Source organism: Prionailurus bengalensis, chromosome A3 (assembly GCF_016509475.1).
Source record: "Prionailurus bengalensis isolate Pbe53 chromosome A3, Fcat_Pben_1.1_paternal_pri, whole genome shotgun sequence".
Taxonomy (NCBI): domain Eukaryota; kingdom Metazoa; phylum Chordata; class Mammalia; order Carnivora; family Felidae; genus Prionailurus; species Prionailurus bengalensis.
In genome coordinates, this window is record NC_057354.1 from 130,319,501 (window position 1) to 130,345,908 (window position 26,408).

Here is a 26,408-nt window from a genome sequence, read left to right on the forward strand (position 1 = left end):
CATGACCAGCTATTGACAATTTCTTCCCATTGAGTCTTTTCTTATCCTAACGTCAAAGATTCTACTGTGTCAAAGGCTTTCTCTTAGCCTCCCTATGACAAAATATCTTCATCTGCAAATAAGGACACTAAACATCCGTATTCTACAGAGTGGTTGGAGGGATTACAAAAGAGATATCAGACATTTAGACATTTCTGTTTATCATCACCACCTTATTATCAGCATCCTCTTTATTTCTGCCATCTACGACAGACATGGAAAAGCTTAAGATGTAGTCTTGCACCACATTCAGAATGATTGGATCACCTAGGCATTCTCTCCTTCAGCATTTCACCCTAATTTAACCGATTGTGTATGCTCTCTAGGTTTTACCTTGTAAAGGAAGCAAAAACCTCATCTGTTGCATGATACTTCCAATTTGTCTATGAATTTCCATTCATACCCTTGCCCATTTCTTTGGGTTCTACTAAATGAATCAACGGGGGTTGTAACGGTCATATTCACTAAGTCTAAATTCAACTCAAGACCCCTGTATCTCACACTCCTCCCACACATGCTTGGAAGGTAAACTATTTACTCTTTTAGGTGAGAAAATGATGGTGTGATGAAGAATTCTCCTCAATTTTCTGCTTTGAGAGCCATCTAGTCTGAGGCCTTCTGAGTTTCATCTCAATATGCCATGCTCTTCTTTTTGAATTGAAAATAAACACACCAAATAAGAAATAGCATAGCAAAAGCACTACCATTCCTGCCAAGGGCTTACAAAAATATACATTGAAATTCAAAACTGAGAAGTAATTTCTTTATCAGATTGGATCATCATTTTTCCTGGGGCAATACCTGCACTGGCTTAATGTGTGAGACAATAGAAAAGAAAGAAAAAAAAAGTGTGCAAAAGCAAAACTTTAATTTAAAATCTTCAGAGTATATCTTGGCAATAGTAACAATAATTAAAAGGCTGTGGGGTGTCTTTTTTTGGGGGGGGGAATAAGGAAAATATGTAATAATCCATACCAACACACCAAATTTGATATCGCTAATTGGGAAAACTAAACACTGACAAAAGTGTCCGTCTCTTACCCTCTGTTTGTAACGTATGTATGTAACTTCACTACCTTATATGCCGGCTACAGAGTGAAACACTTCCAACAATTCACGGACAGCCTCTCCTCTGTTCATCTCCCTTCCCTGAAAGAGAAAGGAAATGGAGTCCTAAATCTTCACTGGTGTTTGCCTTATTTAACAACTGACTACATATTTCTTGTCAGAACCAATGACATATTTCACCTCTGTTTTGTCTTTTTACACAGATACATGTTATTCCCATATCTAATTATTACCTCTGCTTTCCATGTTATCAAACGATGCACCTTAAATCTCCTAACAGACTCAGTACATGGTTACTTACGGAGCTCTTTGATTTTGCATCCTTAAATGCAGACATGATGCCTTCCTTGTAAGCTGATAGCCCAGAAAGTACCCAGATCCCTACACTAACATTAAAAAAAAATGCTCAAATATATTTGTCATCAGAGTTTTCAAGCAACTCTAGCAAAAGCATTTAGAACATGTTATGTGCTGATAGAAAGTTAACCACCAAAAAGATTTTTCTCCTTTTATGGTGTTTTTTTTTTTGTCTAGCAGGATAATATGAATATATTTCAAAAATATATCCAAAACTTTAAGCTTTTATGATCATCCTTTTGGTAACTTAACAATCCTCATATTATGGGTTTTCAAATTTCTGGATTCTCTTCAGCCATGCTTCCTATATAAATGGAAGATTTCCATAGATAGGTCCCGTGGCAACTAATGACAGCTATAAAAATTAATCCCCAAAGTGCTTCTGCTGGCACATCTATTAAAAGCCTGCATTTCTGATGATAACTCAACTAAGTTTTTCTCCCATAATTGGAAATGTGATGACAAAATGGCTTAGACAACATAACTGCAAATTTTCCCCCTCCAATAGCTTGACATCATTTTAAGATTATAGGCGGAGGCAAGGGAAAAAGCAAGGATGCCAATGTTTCTGTGGCTTTTTGTTTCATAAAAATGAATTGTGTGTGCTTCAATGTGCATTAAAATAATAGCCCAGCTGCTATTTGCACACATTTCATAAAGGGTGACAGAAAATTTTAAAAACACAAAATTACCTGAGAGTTCAAAACAATCCTGTGAATTGATGATAACTAGAAAAAAGTTTCTGGGAACACATCTCTGGCTTACAATATCTATTTGGCCAAGATCTGAAGCGCAGAACTATTATGGAAAGAAATACAAGTTGATGAAAGGAGCCTTTTTTTTTTCCTAATACACTAAGCGTTGTTTATAGGAAGAGATGATCTAGTTCTTTCTCTTGAGGTAGATATTTTAGAATAGGAGATTTTCCCTATCCACGAACTATCCCTTTTGATTAGCCTGGTAATAAGAGCTCTTACCCAGCAGGCCACGGCTGTGGTCTAGGATCCCTCCCTTCTTCTGGAACATATTTTGGTGACTCTGTCTGAATAGAAAAGGCACCTTTATATAGGATACGAATAGTTTATTTACAGAGCACCATGAACTCTCCAGTACCACAAACACCGAATTAATTCTTCGTTATTCTTCTTCTTGTCATGGTTTCACAATTCCAAATTTGGGCAAGTGAGGCTGAGTGGAGAGCCCAGGTCCTATGCCTGTTCCCTGGGGAAGGGGATCCTGAAGAGCAAGAATAAGTCATTCCACCTTCCGTTGAGGGAGAGAGGATTTGCTGCCACCAAGTTCCATAAAACTTGCTCAAAGTATCAATAGCAGCTTTAGAACTGAGGGTGAAACTAACTCCCCGGCCTTGGAATGTTTTGCACTGGTTTGCACAACATATTAATTGGTTTGTTTCTAAAAGAATTAGAAGGTAAAAGAAATATGAAGAAGTAATTAAGTCACACCATGGGTATAGAGGTACGTTTTCTAAATCTAGGGGCGCCTGGGTGGCTCAGTCGGTTGGGCGCCCGACTTCGCTCAGGTCACGATCTCGTGGTCCGTGAGTTCGAACCCTGCGTGGGGCTCTGGGCTGACTGCTCAGAGCCTGGAACTTGTTTCGGATTCTGTGTCTCCCTCTCTCTCTGACCCTCCCCCGTTCATGCTCTCTCTCTCTCTGTCTCAAAAATAAATAAAAACGTTAAAAAAATAAATCTAGAACGGGTGTGACCTTTCATTGATGATTTGACTTTTGTGGATTTTTATGTTCAATGGCAAATTATTAGACATTCTTAAACTTTGAGTCTTTCACAGCTTGATATTTATGAAATGCATTTCGTTATAAAGCGATGTTTCCTTAAATTGTCACTGTTTTAAAGAACTGGGTCTGATGTTTAAATTAATTATAGTTAAACTATAAAACTGTAATGCACGGCACTCAGCCTGCGGCCACCATGGCCTCAACAGGAATTGCCATCTAATTTTAGATGGGAATCCATGAAACTTGTTTACATGTCACTACTTCTCAATTACATTGATACGAACATTTTAGGGGACAAAATGCTGTATCAATGACCTCACAGACATCAGTCTAGACGTATCATTGACATTATTATATCTCCAAAACCACATGCTCTAAGTTGTAAAATAATCTGCATTTTATTGATTTAGATGATTAGTCTGTTAATACATAAAACATTATGCCAATTTTTATTTGCCTTGATTCAGAAGTTTGCTGTGTTGGGCACCTGGGTGACTCCGTCAGTTGAGCGTCCTTCATATCTGCTCAGGTCATGATCCGAGGGCCATGTGATTGGCCCCGTGTCAGGCTCTGCTCAGAGCACGGAGCCTGCTTGGGATTCTTTCTCTGCCCCCCTTTCCCCTTCTCCTCCACTTGCTCGCGCTCTGTCTCTAAAATAAAATTAAATTAAATTAATTAAGTTAAATTAAAAAAGAAAAGTTGGCTGTGAACTGACAGAAACAAATGTTGTCTGCATCTTCAAGCACTTTATAAACTTGTGATTTCTAAATAGCTGTCATTCTAATTATTACAGCCAATTCACTTTTGGCAGGGAGTTAATAGTACTGCTCAATTTATTAATAACTAGATACAAAATTTCGCTTTGCCTTATTGTTTTCAGTATTTGTTCACTTTCCATATTTGATCCACTTTATTTATTCATTTTCCATAGTTGTTTTTGTGTCCCTCCTCTCTACTCTGTACAGCATAAGTGTATGCTAATCTATGCAGGCATGTCATACGTATGTATATACCCAAATGTACACACAACAAAGTACTTACATATTTTGAATATACAACGATAAAAACACAGAAAATCATCACCATCATCATCATTAAACAGAACTTGCAAATTCCTCTCTATCTAGGCCTCTACTACCTTAAATGAAACACATTCCCTTGAACGTATTTGGTAATATTCTTAATCTGTGCTACATACAATACACTTCAGCTTTGTGTGAATTCAGACAAGTTCTTTACCCTTTCATGGCCCTATTTGATCATTTGTAAAAATGTAGTAATTAAGACTTATGCCTCACATGCTTGTGGAAAATAAGGGAATTATCCTACGTAGACCACTTGGTCCCTTGATATCCCCTTGCTTGGCAAATAGTGTGTGTTTAATAAATAGAATCAGTAATCGCCAAATTCTAAATTTCATGAATTTGACGATAGCAGATTCTTCACTCTATCTCTGATATTTGTATCAAATCTTAGTTATATTATATGCATGGATACTACCTTATAAGAACAGTCTCCTACCAATGCTTCCACTCAGGCAGCAGTTGTCATATTTTGGATTTTACAGTTAATTAAAAACTAGGACCTGTTGGGGCACCTGGGTGGCTCAGTCAGTTAAGCCTTCCACTTCGACTCAGTCATGATCTCACGGTTGGTGAGTTCCAGCCCGGTGTCGGACTCTGTGCTGACAACTCGGAGCCTGGAGCCTGCTTCGGATTCTTTGTTGTCCTCTGTCTCTGCCCCTCCCCTGCTCCCACTATGTAGCTCTCTCTCTCACTGTCAAAATAAATAAGCATTAAAAAAAATTAAACCAGGGGCGCCTGGGTGGCGCAGTCGGTTGAGCGTCTGACTTCAGCCAGGTCACCATCTCGCGGTCCGTGAGTTCGAGCCCCGCGTCAGGCTCTGGGCTGATGGCTCAGAGCTGATGGCTCAGAGCCTGGAGCTTGTTTCCAATTCTGTGTCTCCCTCTCTCTCTGCCCCTCCCCCGTTCATGCTCTGTCTCTCTCTGTCCCAAAAATAAATAAACGTTGAAAAAAAAAATTAAACCAGAAACCTAGGAACTGTTATCTATTTTCCACATGCACATATTCAAACTCTCACCTTCATCCCTGATGTTCAAAAAAGAATCAAGAAATAAATGACAGCCAATTTTGTTTCTGTCTATGAAAGCAGAAGATGTAGTAGGTGCATGTAAAATTTTTCATGTGCACAAGTCTGGGATAAAACTACCACCTGTATAAATACAATGATGGGTTCAGTGCAAAACAAATAATGGATATTCTATCATGGACTACAGTGTGCTCAAATTGAACTGGAAAGAATAACAAATCAGCAGTACATATCATGCTGTTGCAATGTCTGCCATAGTCAAATTTCAACTAGGAAAATGACATTGTAACTCACATGATAGCAGTCTTGCAGGGAAAAAACAAGCACACATATACAGCATATTTGCTTTTCATTTTTTTTAAACAAAATTAAAAGTTCTATTTAGGAAGTCACATAATGGACAGTGAAAAAAATCAACAGCTAAAATTTTGTACATGAACGAAATTGTTTTCTCTGTGTGCATATACTTCGGCACTGGAAAATAAATCAATATAGCTTTCTCAGTAAAATAACTGAAAATTATTTAAAAACACCCTGGCAATCCATTAAGAGCTTTTATTGTGTTTTTAAAAAGACAACTAATGTAGTTCAGATAACATTAAAAAGAGTTGTAAAAGATTGAATTCTGTTCTGTTGGCATGAGGAGCTCTGCACATCCAATTCCCAGTGAAACTGGTGAAAATTATTTTAAAAAGAAAAAGAAAACATTTAAAGCCTCTGGAAACGGTCCTAAGGTAATACAGCAAATGAAGCAACATCTACTCAAGGAAATCTTCAAAAGTACTATAAGAAAAGCTGGAGTCTCATATCTGAGCCAAAAGGTCACCCTTCGTTTTCCCTCCCAGTGGATCTTCTTTTGTCTCTATATTTGTTTATATTTTCCAGGATTTATGCAAATAAAATAATATACAATACGCACTTTCGTGACTGGCCTCTTTAACTCAATGTATTAGTTTTGAGATACATCCGTGGGAGTATCTTTAGTTCACCCTTTACCTTGTTGCACAGTGTTCTATTGTATAGATAGGCCACATTCTGCTTATTCTTTCACAGGGACATTTTTATTGTTTCTAGCTCTGGGCTACTATGAATAACACTCCTATGAATACTTGTGTGCAAAATCTTCATGTGGTTATATACAGCTTTTTTCATTTTGCTTCGGTAAATTCCTGGGAGTGACATGACTGACCCATAAAGTAGGTATAGGTATATATTTGACCTTAAAAGAAATTTCCAGAAGTTTTCCAAATTGTCTTTTATATTACATTGGCATAATTAATGATGAGAGTTCCAATTACTCCAGATCCTTACCAAAACTCGCATTTTTTTTCAGTCTTTTAAAAATGTTAGTTATGCCAGGAGTACCTGGGTAGTTTAGTTGGTTGAGTGTCTGACTCTTGACTTTGGCTCAGGTCATGATCTCACAGTCTGTGAAACCAAGCCCCACGTTGGGATCTGTACTGACAGCATGAAGCCCGCTTAGGATTCTCTCTTCCTCTCTCTTTCTCTCCCCCTCCTCGACTCACGCATGTGCATTCTTTGTTTCGCTCTATCAAAAAAACCAGACGTTTTAAAATAAACAAATAAATAAATAATAAAAAATAAAAATAAAAATTTTCGTCATTCCAGAGGGTGTATATTTCATTGCGGTATTAACTGTTTTCCCCGATGATGAATTGCATTGATTTTTATATGATTATTGTCCATTCATACCTCTTTAAGAAGAGTCTGTTAGGGGCGCCTGGGTGGCTCAGTCGGTTAAGCCTCTGACTTCGGCTCAGGTCATGATCTCACGGTTCGTGAGTTCGAGCCCCACGTCGGGCTCTGTGCTGACAGCTCAGAGCCTGGAACCTGTTTCAGATTCTGTGTCTCCCTCTCTCTCTCTCTGACCCTCCCCCGTTCATGCTCTGTCTCTCTCTGTCTCAAAAATAAATAAATGTTAAAAAAAAATTTTTTTTAAAAAGAAGAGTCTGTTAAAATATTTTACCCACTTTGTAAATTTGGGTTGTTTGTCATCTTATCATGGAGTTGTAAGAGTTCTTTATCCATTTACTATGCAGGTCCTTTTCAATATGTGTGTAGTATTTTCTCCAAGCCTTCAGCTTGCCTTTTCATTTTTAATGGTGAGTTTCAAAGAGAAAATCCTTAAAAAAAATATTTTTAATGTTCAATTTTTTTCTTTTTTAATTTCAACTCATGCATATTTGTCCTACAAAGATTTTTCAGTACAGTTGCAATGATTTTCACTTACTTTCTTCTAGAAGACTTACAGTTTTTTATTTTATATGTGTTAACATGATCACAGGGCTAGTCATTGAATAGAGAATAATAGTTGTTAGTATCTCTTAACAATGTACCAAGTACCAAGGTACTAAAGTACCTAGGTGCTAAAGAGATATAAAGAAACTTAGGAAAGAAACTTAACTAGTCAGATATTCCTTTCCAAGGAGGTATATCTAAGCTGAGCCATAATAGAATTTAATACAAAGAAGAATAGGGGAAGATTAAGCATTACATAGTGAACACCAGATGCAAGTGCCAAGAGAAGAGAGTACACAATAGCGCTGGAAAAGCAATTTTAGCTTGATTGAATCTTAGCATGTAAAGGAGTGCCAGCCAAGAAACAACTTTGGAATGATTACGAAGGGCTGGATTATAAAATGTCTTACATCCTGCGCTATGGAGTGGAGACTTTACCCTGAGGGCAATGTGAAACTGCTGACATGTTTTGTTTTGTTTTTTTAAGTTCTTATTTTAATTCCGGTTAGTTAACAGACAGTATCATATACCACTGACATGTTTTGATCAGGGAAAGAATCTAATATGTTTTAATTTGGCGAAAATAACCACACTGGTTGCCAGGTGCCAAATTAATTTGAGACAGAATAATAGATAAGGGGTTGTTCCAATAACTGAGAGAGGAAACATAGGAGACTCAAAATGAAGTATTGAGATAGTTTTGAGAGACCATTTTGAGAGCAAATTGGCTGAATTCAGTCCTTGACCCCATGCGTTCACTGGGCACAGGAATGAGTGAAGTTTGGTGTGCAGGCATCTGGCTTGAACAAATACGCAAACGCTTCCAGTCTCTCCCAATATAGAAAACAAAGGACAAGCATGAAGCTGAGAGGGAAGACTCGTTTTATCATGTTTGAGAGAACAATCACATATTTTCATGGTGTTGATTAAATGCTTGGTAGCATAGATCAGGAACACAGAACAATACACATAACTGTGCAGGAAGTCTTAAACCTATCAGTGGTATTTGATTCCTTAAAAGAACATATGAATGTATGAGGGAAGATTATTAGTATCCCTTTGCTCGAGTGTCAGCGTACCCCAAGCGTACCTATATTACATAAATTTGGTGATAAGTATTTACTTGTCTCTTTCACACCTACTTTACCAGACTGTGGTTGAGAGTTAGAACTTTGGCTCTTCATCGTTGTATTCCAAGTCATGAAACATAACTGGCATGTATTATTGTTTATGACACAAATAGTGGGTGAATGAATGAATATATTAATGAATCCATGAATAAATAAGATTTGAAGATTTCAAAATGCCCTTCTTATGTCCTAGGCTCAGAAGCCCCAGAGCATTCTATTAGTCATAAATACCACACCTATTCATTTTAAGTCCAACAAAATATATATTTAGAAGGAGGAAATGTCACTATCTAGGGGATAAGCATTGTCATGATTGCTGGAAAGTGGTTTCCTGGCCTCCTTGGCAGCTGCTTCTGGAAAACAAGTATGTTAGGCCATTATTCAATGATTTCAGCAAGTGATTACTTCAACTAAAATAAATTCTGTAAGTCACTTTTAAAATTCACTGTACCATTTCTCATTGATTTTATGGTGTAAGATAAATGAGCACTGTGGAGAGGCTTGGGTTAATTATCTTAGAATAAAATTTATATGTTAAAAAAATAGGTCTGCAAATATGGACACTTCACTCACAGTGTTCTGATTACATGCCCAGGAAAATAACCTATTACGCTGAACATATTAAATTTAGAGGTGAATAAATATCTGTAACTTGGTAAATGAAAAATAATTGCATGAATGAAATAATTATATATATATGAGCTGGAGCATGAGAGAGCAGATAGTAGCAATCAAAAGTCCATACCCCTCCTTTTAATATTAGATACACAAGAAGTAAATAAATGAATGCTAATCTTACATGATTTTTAACAATCCTTTTCCGTGTACCCTCCCACTCATTACTAATTATGACAAAATGCCTTTTAGTAAGTAGTTTGTGGTGACTCATAATCCAGTGCTATTCTTAATATAGTCTATAATCTATACGAGCCCTCAAAAGGTTGAGTTTCCAGTCTGCAATGAGGTGAATACTCAAGTCAGAATGTTAAGAATCTTTTACAGGAATTTTCCTTTCTGGTGATGAACAATGAAGTAATCAGTTCTTTATTTTTATTACAGTTTACAAAAAGATTGGAACACAAAATTGTGAAATTGGAATTAAAACCTGTTTCTTCACCACAGTCAACGTGAAAAGCAATCTATCTGGTCAACAGTTTGTACATTAAATACACTCTTATCCTGTTACGTTAGTGGAACTGGTACTTTCTTGTTCTGACAAAAATTTGGACACTCATCAGTTTACTTTTATGATATTTCAATGTGGGAACAATGTAATTTTTTTTTTATTAAAAAATTTTTTTTCAATGTTTTTTATTTATTTTTGGGACAGAGAGAGATAGAGCATGAACGGGGGAGGGGCAGAGAGAGAGGGAGACACAGAATCTGAAACAGGCTCCAGGCTCTGAGCCATCAGCCCAGAGCCCGACGCGGGGCTCGAACTCCCGGACCGCGAGATCGTGACCTGGCTGAAGTCGGACGCCTAACCGACTGTGCCACCCAGGCGCCCCTGTAATTTTATTTCCATTCTTATAATTGACGCATTACATCCCATTGTATAAATATAATGTATGTATATACTATAATCTACTAAATAAAAATTTAGATTCTTTCTTTGTTTTGGAATAATGCAGTAAAAATCCTTCCACATATATCTTTAAATGTACATGTGAGGTATATGCAGGATAGATTTGGAAAAGCCTATTTACCAACTCAATATATGTGCATAATTAAAATACAACTGTATAATGACCAATTCCCTTCCAAAAATGCTTATTAAAATGTTTTTCTCTTCTAATTCTGGCTATGGCAAATTAGTTTAACAGCAGAGAAAACTTTCCACCAGGAAGAATTAAGAACTAAATACAATTTTTAAACATTGAAGCCATTGAACAGGAATCAAGGCAGCTGGAGAAGCCAGGAAGTCATTTCATTTCTCAGAGTATACCCAGGAAAACACTCCTTGATGGGATTCCCCACATTCTACAGTTGTTTTTCCTCTTGAAATACTCTCTGATTCATCAGTGAAAAAGAAAAAAAGTATGATATGTATTTTATTTGTTCCTAGTGATCATGATTTTGAGTCAGAGGAGAACCAATGTTCACCCATAGCTCACTAGAGAAGAGAATCTGGTATGAATCCAAAGGTGGCCACTTATTAGCTCTGGAAGAGTTGGTCAATTTCCTTCAACTCTTGAAATCTTATTTTCTTACGTAAAAAATGTGGATAGTGATATCTAACTCACCAAATTCTTAGGAAGAAATACGAGATTGAAAGTTTTAAAAGTTCTTGGCCCCAAGAATAGTGGTCACTCAGATATTAATCTACTTCCTAATCAATTTCCCAATTTCCTTTGACTTTGTTCAAAATGATTTTAGATCTTCTTTCTCTCTGCAGGCCAGTGAGCTGGACATTGCTGCTTTATTATATCAACTGCTTAGAAAGGAGATAATAAGTTAAATGCCTGCCAGTCTTAGATGCTTTCTCTACAAGAAGCCTGCTTACTCATTCTTAGTAGGATGTCTGTTTCCTGGGTCAATAATGGATTCAGTCCCCCCTGGGTTTAGTCAATTGCCACAGGTCTGAGGCAGTTTGGGCCATGTTGCTAGAAGTTCAATTCACTGCTTTCATGCTCTGTTTCCAGGTAGTGAATTTGCCCATTTTTTTTACTTCAAAATTTGAGATAGTGGAGTTAGGGAACATATACATATCTAGGAGGGTTATACACATGTTTATGCTTACCTGTGTGCGGTTGGTAATACACAATGGACATTTCTCCAGCCCCCACAACCGTGAGGACAGTAGGAAACCTCAGGGGAATCTGAGAGCTCACAACCAATGCCACTAGTCCACCTCTAGGCAAGTTATTGTCTTCTGACTTCCTAGTTCCATTTTGAAGCAACACGCACATGGCTGCCCTTTGTGCTGACCCTACTGGAGGGCACTGGGAGGGCTCACTCATTGGTGGAGACAATGAAATTGGCTCAGGGAATAAAGTCACTGGCTTTATTTTTAGTTGCTGCCTTTCTGATGCCTGTCACCTTCTTTAATATATCCCTTGTGATACCATTTCTCCCACCCCCCAATTCCACGAGGACAATTGACTTTCTTCTATTCCTTTGAACACCAACTTTCATTCCTATCTTATTCCAGAGAATCACAATCCTTACCATTTTAACCTAAGAAGTCACAGCCAAACCTTTCCATGTTCCATCAGCAAATTTGAAATAAAAATTCCTTTTTAAATTGAAATTGTGCACTACACAGTATGTATAATGACCATATTTCAACCAATGCTGAATTAGGTGTAGTTGCTGATCTGCTATAGGGAAAAAAGATGATTAAGTAAAGATGCCATTTTCTTTTCCAGTCTTTCTCTTTTTACTCTGCAGTACTTACTGTGTTCACTGTACATGGTCTCCAGAAAAGCTGCCACTAAGGATTTCTGTTTGTTTGGATTTGAAGTGAGGAGAGCACTGTAGGTGAAAGGCGTTATGAGGTCCTACAGCAGAGGATGGAATTTAGATCAAGAAGAAAAATAATCCCAAATATACCCTCTTCTGAACTCTGAGAAATATTTCCCCAGATGCAGGTTGTAACCAGAGTACTGACATCATTTGAAAATATTCTGAGTCAACACATGAAGAATCATGTAGTGTGAAGATTGCAGCACCTGTTAATTTAGCTGCTATTGTTATCTGAGACCATCGGTTTAATTTTGAGAGGCAGTGTGGACATGGGGTATGAATATTGGAGCTCTGGAGCTCACTGCTTCCCTAGAATCCCAGCACCTCCTCTCTCTGGCTATTTGACAAATCCTGGATGTCTCCACATCTCGTTGACTTGATTTTTTGCATTTTGAAAAAAAAATTAATGTTTACTTATTTTTGAGAGAGAGAGAGAGAGACAGAATGTGAACAGATAAGGGGTGGAGAGAGAGGGAAACACAGAATCTGAAGCAGGCTCCAGGCTCTGAGCTGTCAGCACACAGCCCAATGTGGGGCTCGAATTCATGAACCTCGAGATCATGACCTGAGATGAAGTCAGACACTTAATTGACTGAGCCACCCAGGTGCCCTGATTTTGTTGCATTTTTAAAATAAGATTATATGAGTAGGTATACAATAGAGGGCTGTTTTTTTAATGGATAAAATGAATTAATGCATGTAAAGTATGTAAGACAGTGCCTGGCACATAGTAAGGTCTCTGCAAATGTTAGATATAATTTAGCAAAAAAAAAATGATCTTACATAATTCAGTTATGATAAGAATATTTTTCAGTTCACTAATGTTGGTCATTTAAATATGATTCACACTGTAAAATATTGGGGGGGGGGTTTCAAATTGATATAATGTCTGAGAAAGGAAAATGGCTACCAGAAGATGCATTGAAGATAATATGCTGTTATTGTTTTGCGCATCAGAATGTCACAACATCGCAGTACGTCTGTTACTGTGACTTTTATCTACTGTACATCCCTATTAGTTGCTTACACAGTCCTTCATTTAAAAATGTGCACCACAGAGGCACCTGGCTGGCTCGGTTGGTTGGGCGACCGACTTGGGCTCAGGTCATGATCTCGCAGTTCGTGAGTTCGAGCCCCACGTCGGGCTCTGTGCTGACAGCTCTGAGCCCGGAGCCTGCTTCAGATTCTGTGTCTCCCTCTCTCTCTGCCCCTCCACTGCCCGTGCTCTGTGTCTCTCTGTCTCTCAATAATAAACATTAAAAAAAATTAAAAAAATTAAAAATTAAAAATAAAAATAAAAAAATGTGCGCCACACAGGTGTGTGTATATGGATGGCATGTAAATAAGTCTCAGGGCAAAGTGATTTCTTTCTGTGGCCTTTTTTTCCTTCAAAAATAACCATGGGATGCCCCTGGGTGGCTCAGTCGGTTAAGCGCCCTGCGGCTCAGGTCACGATCTCATGGTTCACGAGTTTGAGCCCCAAGTGGGGCTGTGCGCTGACAGTGTGGAGCCTGCTTGGGATTCTCTACCTCTCTCTCTCTCTGCCCCCACCCCACTCACGGGCACACACTCTTTTGCAAAACAAATAAATAAACTTAAAAAAATAACTCTGGAACTCTAGTATGTAGGGAAATGTTCTGCAGAGGGGTATCCTCATCTAACCTTTCTGCAGGATCTGTGCTTCTCTAATTTCCTTCAAAGTTCATGTTTCAGTTGACAATGCCAGAGTAGCCTCACCTACAACGGACAGGCTTTTTGTTACACATTTTGTTTTATCGCAATCCTCTGATTCATATTCATTTTTTATAAGATAATATATTGCTCAGCAACAAATTTTAATATGTGGACTTAGGTGTGCCTTTGAGCTGTTGATAGCAGTGGCTTTTACTAACATTTGGGCAATTTGTGTTAAGCAAAGGTAGAGGGTGGATATCCTTCCTGCCTATTTCCTTGACTCTAAAAGTCTTCGGTGTTCTATATTATTTAAACAATTAAAAAAATGTTAATGTTTATTTCTTTTTGAGAGAGAGGGAGAGACAGAGTGCAAGCTAGGGAGGGGCAGAGAGAGAGGGAGACACAGAATTGGAAGCAGGCTCCAGGCTCTGAGCTGTCAGCACAGAGCCCGACATGGGGCTTGAACCCATGAACCAAGAGGTCATGACCTGTGCCAAAGTTGGACGCTTAACCGACTGAGCTACCCAGGCGCCCCTATTTAAAAAATTTTAAACATTAAGAAGCAATAGTTTTACTCACATGAAAGAATAATAGTAGAAATATATGTTGTATATATGTGCATGCACACACACACACACACACACACACAGTCATATATATGCAAACAAACGTGTACCCAAAATATTTATGTACGGATATGTGTGTATATGTAAGTCTCTCTGCATTTTATATATGAAACATACATTCTGCACATGTGTGTCTATGTGCGTATAAATAATACTTCAGAAATAGTAAGCACAAATGATAAACACGTAGCCTTTTGAATTTTCACAAAGTGAGTATGTTTTGTAAGGATCACCCAGATCAAGAAACAGAACCTTACCAGCAATGTGCAAGCCCCTTCAAATTGTCTTTAATTCCCTGACCTCCAAGGAGAACTGCAATCCTAGCTTCTAATCTCAGAGATTAATTTCAATTTGACTCAGTACGTTTTTTTTCTTTGCACTCTGTGAAGCTTCAGAATTTACACACAACTGAGGTGCCTGGGCGACTCAAGTCTGTTAAGTGTCTGACCCTTGATTTCAGCTCAACTCATGATCTCACTGTGGTGAGATCGAGTCCCACACTGGGGTTCTGTGCTGAGCGTGGAGCCTTCTTGGGATTCTCTTTCTCTCCCTCTCTCTATGCCCCTTCCCTGTTCTCTCTCTCTCTCAAAAAATAAAAAAATAAAAATAACAAATTATTAAAAAACCGGGTGCCTGGGTGGCTCAGCTGGTTAAGCGTCCATCTTTGGCCCAGGTCATGATCTCACGGTTTGTGAATTTGAGCCCCGCATCGGACTCTGTGCTGACAGTGCAGAGCCTGCTTGGGATTCTCTTTCTCTCCCCGTCTCTCTCTCTGCCCCTCTCCCACACATGCACACCTGTCTGTCTGCCTCTCAAAAACTAAACCTAAAACAATTTTTATACACAACTGTGCAGGGGCAGGGGATCATATGCTCAAAACCCTGTAGCTCCACTCATGTCTCCAGTCCTTGAAGATCACAATAGCTTGGCTGGTTTCTTGATTCCCCAGCAGTACTTTTCTGCCGGGGCAAAGCTCAGATGTGTAGTCTCACTAGAGAATCAGCAAATACCCTCTGAAAAATGCCACCCCACAATGCCAGTGACTCCTCTCCCTCGCCGCGTGACCGCCCCACCCTTCAATCAATGCATCTCCCCATTCATTGTTCCCTCACAGCTCTCTAATGCCACCCACACTTGATGAACTGTGCTTTATTCAGCCTTTTTAGTTGCTCTTGATGGGAGCATTGTTCCCTTATAAGATACTCTATCTTACTCTGAAACAGAAAACCAGAATATATGTAATATAATTTCGAGAACTACATTCTATTTCACAGTATGAACATTCATTTATGGTTGTGGTCAGAACCAGCAATAACATTGAAGATAAAACTAATTTAAATAGCAGGTGATTAATTCAGCCTTGTCTAAGATAATTAACTGAAATATTAAGATAGGCAAGGAAAGGGGGTGATAAAATATTGATTGTACTTGATTAGAGATAAAGTAAAATTCCCATTCTCTTCATTCCAAGGCAAGTACAACATAAATCTACCAGATTTTGGAATGAACATTTTTGCTCAGGTGTTTTTCTCTAGGGTTGATGCAGCTCTCCCTGAAGATAGCTGCAGCCATAATTTTAGTGAACACACCTATGTCAGACCTTTGGCAGAATTACACTTAGTTTCAGCACCTAACACTTTAAACATGAGATGTCACCTCATACATGCTAGGATGACTATCATCAAAAAGACAAGAGGGGCACCTGGGTGGTTCAGTCAGTTAAGCATCCAACTCGTGGTTTCATCTCAGGTTATAATCTCACAGTTCGTGAGTTTGAGCCCTGCATCGAGCTCCACACTGGCCATGCAGACCCTACTGGGGATTCTCTCTCTCCCTCTCTCTCTGCCCCTCCCCTGTTCATTCTGTCTCTCTCTCTCTCTTTCTCAAAATAAGTAAATAAACTTAAAAACTTTTTAAATAAATAAACAAAATTGGGACATTCTCAGACAAACCATGACAATCTGGTCATCCTCTGGGACACCTTCCCATATTCAAGGTTTACTCAAGTTCTGCCCGTATGGCACTTCAGAGACTTCTCCACCATCCAGTAGATCACAGTTGTGATCCCTGTAAGGTGTGGATCTCAGACCTGGGGGTGGGTGTGGGGGCTCTTCCTTGGGTACAACATCTCAGCCCAAGGCATAGTGGCTGCTACTTACATTCATTATTCGTATATTGTTTAGAATTTTCTTTTCTGCCAGTAAGCCATGACCTCATTACTCCAATTTCCTATTATACTTAATCATATGCTTTATATGAAATCTTCCCCATTCAAATTTCTATGCTGTGTCTGTTTTGTATTTGTACCCTGACTGATACATATGGCACATTCAGTTTTTAAATAGCATTTAAAACATCACCTGGCACATAAAAGGTGCTAAATACATATTTGTTTATATATTAACATATGTATTATGTTGGTATAAAAATTTTGCCTGTACCTCTCACACAGAATTGGACAATAGAAATACATTAGGGAACCCTTTTCATGACAAAATAGAGCTAGTTCTAATATTGATATTAAACTGGACGTAAGAATATAAAACATGAAGAACTATACATTATTTTTTTTCCATCTTGTTCCATTCCAGAAGTACCACGGTGATGGAATTTGGGCCAAAGTCTGAAATAATAAAAAATGTCTTGCCTAAATATATTGGGGGTAAAGGCTAATAATAAATAATTTACAGTTGTTGATAATATTTTGGGGAATAAAATGAATAATTTTCCTAATTATTAGAATTTATGACCTTTAGGGAGCCTGGATGGCTCAGTCAGTTAAGCATCTCACTTCGGCTCAGGTCATGACCTCGCGGTTCTTGTGTTCGAGCCCCACGTTGGGCTCTGTGCTGACACCTCAGAGCCTGGAGCCTGCTTTGGATTCTGTGTCTCCCTCTCTCTCTGCCCTTCTGCTGCTCACACTCTGTCTCTCTCTTTCTCTCTCTCAAAGATAAATAAACATTAAAAAATTTTAAATAAAAATAAATTAAAAAAAAAGAGTTTATGACCTTATGGTAGTAACCCAGGTTCACAAAGCCTAAAATAATTTTTACATTTTCAAAACTGGAAGGTTAAGTTTAGGATTTGGAATATCATCACCCCCCCTCAGCGGGAGTTAATTACAACATCACAATATGGAAACATGACCTTAACAAGTAGTTTCAAGGTTCAGATATTATAAGAGAAACGGGTCATACTGACCAAGGAAATTCAATATTCCCTTTGAATTATTTGCCACCTCTAGAGTGCTCTTAACTCCTTCAACACTGATAATTAAGCTTGCATTTCTTAACAAAGAGAACTACATTGATTTTTTTCCAAGCGTTGATGATAGATTATTCCCTATTGTTAGAGATATTGCAAAGGTCTGCCATTTGTTTGGGGGAACCTCTTGACTTATTGCTATATTTATGTTCTCTCTTCTTACGTTGGAGACTATGAGTCTATATCATTCATTCTCCATATCTCAGAGGTTGCCCTTTGAGTTGCCCAAAGTTTTGAAAACCATTGTTTTATAAGTTTCGTCCAGTTTTTTCATTCTATCAGGTTAGAGTGTAAATCTGGTCCCTGTTCTTCAATCTCATTTGGAAGCTACTCAAGATTTTTGACTATTATTATATTATTAGGGGATTGGAAATAAGGCTTTAGTTTTAAATACTTTTTAATTCATAGAAATCAGATACCCTTAGATTAAGCCACACTACCACATAAATGGAGCAAAGGAACATAGTGTACATGACTAGTGATCCAGATTACAAATCAGTGGGAAGGTTTGGTTAATAAAACTAATTTTCAAGCAAGTTTTAAAATGATTGTACTTGAAGCTGATGCTAGACATGTGTGTAGGTGAATCTGCATTGAAGTTTCCAACATCCACCTCAAGAGGACCTTCCCTGCATTTCCCATTAGGGAGATGGAAAAAAATGGGTTTAAGACCAACCTCAGCTCAGCCATGAGATCTGTGAAGTTCAGCATTATATATTTTCTGAAGTTCCATGTTTTGTGTGATTCAGACTGTTTTGTCAATTCTTAGAAATCAATGAAAGGAAAAAAAATATATCTGCTTTATCTTCCTGTGCCTTCTGTTTGTCAAGATCTATACGGCCAGTTCGATGTTGGCATCAAAATTTTAGTTGTAGTGACAGACAGACTGAAGAGATGGAAAGCAGCCAGATCATCAGTGACTTGAAAGACTCAACAAGGGATTTTTGCTTCATTACTTCAGTTTTGAGAACTCGTAGATACTACCTGAGGAGAGGAACTGGGATGTGTGACCTGTGTTTTGAAAGATACATTTATCAACAATCTTTTTAAGCTTATCACTTTCCCTAGACCAAATGAGATATTTTAAAGTTACTTTTATTCTGAGAAAGAGGTAACTTGTATCTTAAGTCTCAGAAAGCCAAGCCTGAAAAAATTAGTTATCTGATAAGTACTTTTGCTGATGTGTTTAGCAAAAAAAGAAAAAATGTTTTCCACATTAAAGTTATGTATCACAGAAATGCCACGAATGGTGTAGGCTACATATTTCAAGAGAGTTTGCTCTTTTAGGCACTGAATGCTTCCTAAGTTCATAGCTGTAGTAAAGTATTTGATTTACAAGTTTTTAAGGGTACTGCTACAATAATGGCAAAGTTTCAAGTGGCACTGGTGTATCTAAAGCACAAACAACCATAACAACAACACATTTTTGAGAGTTTGAGTGTGTTTTTTTCCCCAGTATCAAAAAAATGAATGGATGGATGGCTATTATTTGGAAATGAGTACTAAGAAACACACTATGAAAGTCTGGGCTCAGGGTGCCTGGGTGGCTCAGTCGGTTAAGCATCTGACTTTGGCTCCGGTCATGATCTCATGGTTCGTGAGTTTGAGCCCTGTGTTGGGCTCTGTGCTGACAGCTCAGAGCCTGGAGCCTGCTTTGAATTCTGTGATTCCCTCTCTCTCTGTCTCCCCTGCTTGTGCTCTCTCTCTCAAAAATAAGTAAACATTAAAAAAAAAAAAAAGAAAGTCTGGGTTCATTCCATTAAAAATATTGAGAAGTTACTATTTTGAAAAGATATCTATGTTTTCATGAAGCATTATTTACAATAGTCAAGATATTAAAATAACTAAGTGTCCATTAATGGATGAATGGATAAAGAAGATGTGGTAAACAAATGAGAGATGAGAAATAACAATGAACACCACAGAAATAAAACAATTGTAAGAGAATATTATAAAACACTATATGCCAACAAATTGGACAACATAGAAAAAATGGATAAATTCCTAGAAACATATTAATACCAAGAGTGAAACACGGATAAATAGAAAATTTGACAGGCCAATAACTAGCAAAGAAATTGAATCAGTAAGCAAAAAAATTACCAACAAAGTGCAGGACCAAATGGTCTCACAAGGAAATGCTACCAGACATTTAAAGAAGAGTTAATACCTATTCTTCTCAAATTATTCCAAAAAATAGAAAAGGAAGGAAAGCTTCCAAATTTATTCTATAAAGCCAGAATTACCCTATAACAAAATCAGATAAAGACACCACACACACATAAAGAACTACAGGCCAATATCCTGATGAACATAGATGCAAAACCTCAACAAAATATTAGCATATCAAATCCAATGATACTTTAAAAAAATCATTCACAACGATCAAGAGGGATTTATTCCTGGGTTGCAAGGGTAGCTCAATATTAGCAAATCAACATGATATGTCACATTAATAAAAGAAAGGATAAGAACCATATGATCATTTCAGTAGATGCAGAAAAAGTATTGATAAAGTATCCATTCATGATAAAAACCCTCAACAAAATAGGTTGGGAGGGAACATACCTCAAAATAATAAAGGCCCATATACGAAAGACACACAGCTAATATCATCCTCAATGGGGAAAAACTGAGAACTTTTCTTCTATGGTCAGGAACAAGACAAAGATGTCCACTCTCACCATTTTTATTCAACACAGTACTGGAAGTTCTAGACACAGCAATCAGACAACACAAAGAAACAAAAGGCATCCAAACCAGCAAGGAAAAAGTAAAACTTTCACTATTTGCAGATGACATGATACTATATATAGAAAACCCCAAAAGACTCTACGAAACAATTGCTAGAACTGATACACAAATTCAGTAAAGTTGCAGGATATAAAATCGATGTACAGAAATCTCTTGTATGTCTATACACCAATAATGAAGCAGCAGAAAAAGAAATTAAGGAATCAATCCCATTTACAATTGCACCAAAAATAATAAGCTACCTAGGAATAAACCTAACCAAAGAGGTTAAATACCTGTACTCTGAAAACTATTAAACACTAATGAAAGAAATTGAAGATGACAAAAGAAATGGAAAGACATTTCATGCTCATGGATAGGAAGAACAAATATTGTTAAAATGTCTATACTACCCAAAGTAATTTACACGTTTAATGCAATCTCTACCAAAAAAATACCAACAACATTTTTCACAGCACTAGGACAAACAATCCTAAAATTTGTATGGAACCACAAAAGACCCTGAATAGCCAAAGCAATCTGGAAAGAGAACAGCAAAGCTGGAGCATCACAATTCTAGACTTCAAGTTATATTACAAAGCTGTAGTAATCAAAACAGTATGGTACTGGCACAAAAATAGACTCATAGATCAATAGAACAGAATAGAAAACCCAGAAATGACCCCACAATTATATGGTCAATTAGTCTTTGACAAAGCAGGAAAGAATATTCAATGGGAAAAAGTCTCGTCAACAAATAGTGTTGAGACAGCTACATGCAAAAGAATGAAACTGGACCACTTTCTTACACCATGCAATAAAAATTGATTAAGAACCTAAATGTGAGAACTGCAACCATAAAAATCCCAGCAGAGAACACAGGCAGTAACTTCTTTGACATCAGCTTCTTTCTAGATATGTCTCCTAAGACAAATGAAACAAAAGCAATAACAAACTATTGGGACTACATCAAAATAAAAAAGATTCTGTACAGTGGAACAACCAACAAAACTAAACTAAACTAAAAAGTAGCCTTTGGAATGGGAGAAGATATTTGTAAATAACATATCCAATAAATAATTTGGCTAGTCCAATAATTTGGCTAGTCTCCAAAATGCATTAAGAACATAAAATTCAACACCCAAAAAATGAATAAATCAATTTAAGAATGGGCAGAAAACATGAATAGATACTTTTCCAAGGACGATATACAGATGGCCAACAGACACATGAAAAAATGCCCAACATCACTCATCATCAGGGAAATGCAAATCAAAACCACAATAAGATATCACCTCACACCTATCAGAATGGCTAAAATCAACAACACAAGAAACAACAGGTGTTGGTAAAGATGTGGAGAAAGGGGAACCTCTTACACTGTTGGTGGGAAGGCAAGCTGGTGCAGCCACTGTGCAAACCAGTATGGAAGTTCCTCAAAACCCTAAAAATAGAACTTCCCTATGATCCAGCAATTGCACTACTAAGAATTTAGCCAAAGAATACAAAAATACTAACTCAAAGGGATACATGCACATCAATGTTTATAGCAGCTGGTGAATATCACCTCTTCTTTGACCATTCATTAGTCAGGGTACACTTGTGCTGTTTCCATAATTTGGTTATATATCAGTAATATATATACATATATATATGTACATATATATAAATGAAATCAAAAGAATGAAATCTTGCCTTTTGTAATGACATGGGTGGAGCTAGGGAGTTAATGTTAAGTAAAATAAGTTAGTCAGAGAAAGACAAATACCATATTTCACTCATATGTGGAATTTAAGAAACAAAACAAAGGAGCAAAGGGACAAAAGGAGAGAGAGAGGCAAATCAAGCAACAGACTCTTAACTATAGAGAACAAACTGATGGCTACCAGATGTGAAGTGGGTGGGGGATGGGTTAAATGGGTGAGGGGGATTAAGGAGTGCCCTTGATGTGTTGAACACTGGGTGTGTACGGAAGTATTGAATTGCTATTCTGTACACGTGAGAATAATACTGCACTATATGTTAACTAAGTGGGATTAAAAGAAAAACTAAACAACATACAAAAAAGCAAAAAAAAGAAAATGTAGTATAGGTATACAAAGGAATATTATTCAGCCATAAAAACAAAGGAAATCCTGCCATCTACAACAACATGGATAGACCTTGAGGGCATAATGCTAAATTAAATGAGTTAAATAAGTCACATAGAGAAAGACAAATACTGTAGCATCTCACTTGAATATAGAATAAAAAAAATAAGAAAACAAGCTCATAGATGCAGAGTACAGATTGATGGTTACCAGAGGTGGGGGTTGGGAACGGGAGAAAGAAGTAAGGGAGTCACAAGGTACAAACTTCCAGTTATAAAATAAAAAAATGAGTTCTGGAGATGTAATGTACGGCATGGTGACTATAGTGAATACCTTATTGTTTATTTGAAAGTTGCCAAAATAGTAGATTTTAAAGGTTTCATCACAAGGGAAAAAAGTTCTTTCTGAGGTGATAGATGTTAAATGAACTTGGTATGGTATTCATTTCACAATATATAAATCTATCAGATCATTATTTTGTGCACCCTGGACTAATACAATGTTATATGTCAGTTCTGTATCCATACAACTGAAAAAATTATAAGTATTAAGAGACAGGACATTTTAAAGGCACTATTCCTATTTATATAAACAGTGGTGCACCTATCACCAATAATAATCAGCCAATAATTTGGCTTTATTTTTAGTTAATGCTCTATAACCACTTAGTCTACATGGCACTTGGATGTGTTTCCTGTGTTCTATGTTTGGGGAAGATTTCATATTCATTTCATTGTATACCACTACATACAGGATTCTGCCGTGGAAGACTGCACTATGACTTTCCAATTTATATTGTTTATAATTAACTTTGATTTTGGTTTCTATCTGGTCCCCTTTAGAAGGATGAAAGTGTACTTATAGGATAGCTTCAAAGCCTTGGCATTGGACTTCTACTCAATGACCTTGGCAAGCCATTTCATATGATTATTGATCTACAGATGAAAATCCTAATCCCTATCCATAGTTGTTTGGTGGAGTAAATCAAATAGTAGCGTAACAATTGCCTAGCCTGGGGCCTGCCTTATAGTAATGGGTTTTAAACTACACTAGCCGGATCAGATGCCATTTAAGACCTAGGTATAATTAGGTTCCAAAATTTAGTTTTGAAAACTTAATACTAACAAACTGATAGTCTTGTTATGTCGTAATGACAAAATATTGGGATTTGGGGATATTTTTGTCCATGGTGACAACAGGAGAAAATCTGGAGAATAAAGATGATTTGAGGAAAACCATACATGTCACAAATTATACCTATCACATTGCTCTAGGTATAATAAAAGTTCCATATGTATGATTGTTAAAACAAAGAATACAAGAACAAGAACAACAACAATGATAATAATGACATTGATAACACAGGAATTTAGGGTGGAAGGGCATACATGCTGACATTTTCAGTGTCAGTTTCCAAGGGGAAATAAGGGTTGAGTCACTGGCAAATAATGACAGTAAGGCTTTAGGTTCTTATAACTCCCTATACCTCAAGAAGTACATGATCTGTGCCATAGAGAGATCAAGGGATGACATTTGAGGGAAGGTTTTTGAAGGAAGAGTGATTTTTCAATTAGAAAACAGAAGAGTTGTCAAAGGTCAGAGAACACAATAAGGAAGGATAGACATAAAACTTTGAGTGGCATTTTGGGAAAATGGTAACCCAGTTGAAGTTATCTCCAAAATAAACTGAAGTGTCTCATCTATCTACATATTTTAACAATAGTTGCAGTTTTTTTTTTTTTTAATTTTTATTTTCAACGTTTATTTATTTTTGGGACAGAGAGAGACAGAGCATGAACGGGGGAGGGGCAGAGAGAGAGGGAGACACAGAATCGGAAACAGCCTCCAGGCTCTGAGCCATCAGCCCAGAGCCTGACGCGGGGCTTGAACTCACGGACCGCGAGATCGTGACCTGGCTGAAGCCGGACGCTTAACCGACTGCGCCACCCAGGCGCCCCTATAGTTGCAGTTTTTATTTCTTCCTCCAGTCATTGCATCCAATGTAAAAATTGCTACTTTGCTATGTTACCGATGATTTTTTTCTTATTAATGAGACTCAATTAGTTCTCAAAAATGGGGGTAGGATGAAGGTTTATTTCACAAGTTTTCACATGTCATGTTTTCAGTATCATTCAGTTCAAAACACTTTCTGATTCATATTTCCACTTCTTCTTTGACCAATGGATGGATTATTCAGAAGTTTGTTGCTCTATTTCTAAGCAGTTAGGTATTTCTGGTTATCTTTGTACTATTGACTTCTAGCTCATTTTCACTGAAGTTAAGTTAGAAAATATATTTGGTATGACTCCTATCTTTTCAAATATGTTAAGCCTGTTTTGTTTTGTTTTTTTATAAGCCAGCATGTGGTCAATTTTGGCAAATGTTTCATGAACATCTTAAGATAATGTTATTCTATATTAATTGGGTACAGTGGTTAATATGTGTCTGTTAGGATAACCATGTTAATTTTTATTGTCCACATATTTCATAAGAATGTAATATATCCAGAAAATATTTTGCATCTTTCTTTTATTCTTGAAGGCTTGCAAGCAACTTTGTAACTAATTATCTATATTTAAACTTAAAAAATATACCTAGATTATTTCAATTTTCAGATTAGCCCCTGACTGATGATAAACTGATAACAGTGAAACATTCCTGTCTGTGTTCGGGAGCAGAGGTAAATTGAAAGCAATGGTCAGGACAGAGAGCTCTTTATGCTACATATTCTTTTTATATGTATTAAGTATGTTATTTCCTTAAGTATAAGTAAATTAAAATTTTGAACACGGTAAATAAAAATCACAATAGGTAAACTTTTAACCAAACCACTATGCTAAAAAAAAAAAGAAAAAAAAGTAAAAAGTAGGTTTGGTATTATGGTTTATCACAATTTCTAATAAGATGGCTAACATTGCTTTCAATGAATAAAGACGGGGAGAAATATCAATAGAAATATTTGTGTCTAACAGTATTATGTATAATAATTACACAGGCTATTGAAATTGCATAAATGTAATCATCCTGATAAATTTGTAATTGAATATTTCACTGTCATTTGCTACTGTGTAGTTTTCATGTGTTTGTGCACAAAGTAGCTCCTTAGTTTGTGCCCAAGCTAAGACATTACGGTAAAATCAAAATTCAATATTTGCCTTACAAATTATTTAATACGGTTTTTAGGGATAAAATTGTATGAGATCTCGATTTTAAGATATTCCAGCAAACTAAAAGTAGCTAAAGCAAATATGAAAAATACTAATTTTACTAATTAGTAAATGTAAGTTACAAGCACATTGGGTGCTTTTAAAACTAGCCTAGTTTTTTTCTATATGTTTAAATTTTTTCATCAAATTAAGTAAAAAAACAGAAGACATAATGAGTTGTGTTTTAAATTCACCCCACCAGAGCTCTGGCAGTGAAGCCCCACATCACCCCTCCATAGTGATGTTGGGAACAAAGGCAGAAGGGAATGGCAGATAGAACTCAATTTCCTTATAACCTGCAGCCCAATGACAAACACTTGAGGCTGGCAGAGTAAAATGTTTCTCCAGGAACTGCCTACTGTCTTAAAGCTAATGCTTTGCTGGAGGGAAAACAATCTTAGCTGGACAATAACTAGGCCTCTGGTATCCTGGGAATCTTCTTTAGCATATGAAAATCTCACTGGAAACTTCCCCTGGGCTTTCCCTCCCTCCAATCCCCATAGTATAAAACCAGCCTCTCCTCATGGTCCCCAGGCAGTTCTTTCTGCCCATGGCTTCGGTCCCTATGCTTTAATAAAATCACCTTTTTGCACCAAAGACATCTTCAAGAACTCTTTCTTAGCCATTGGCTC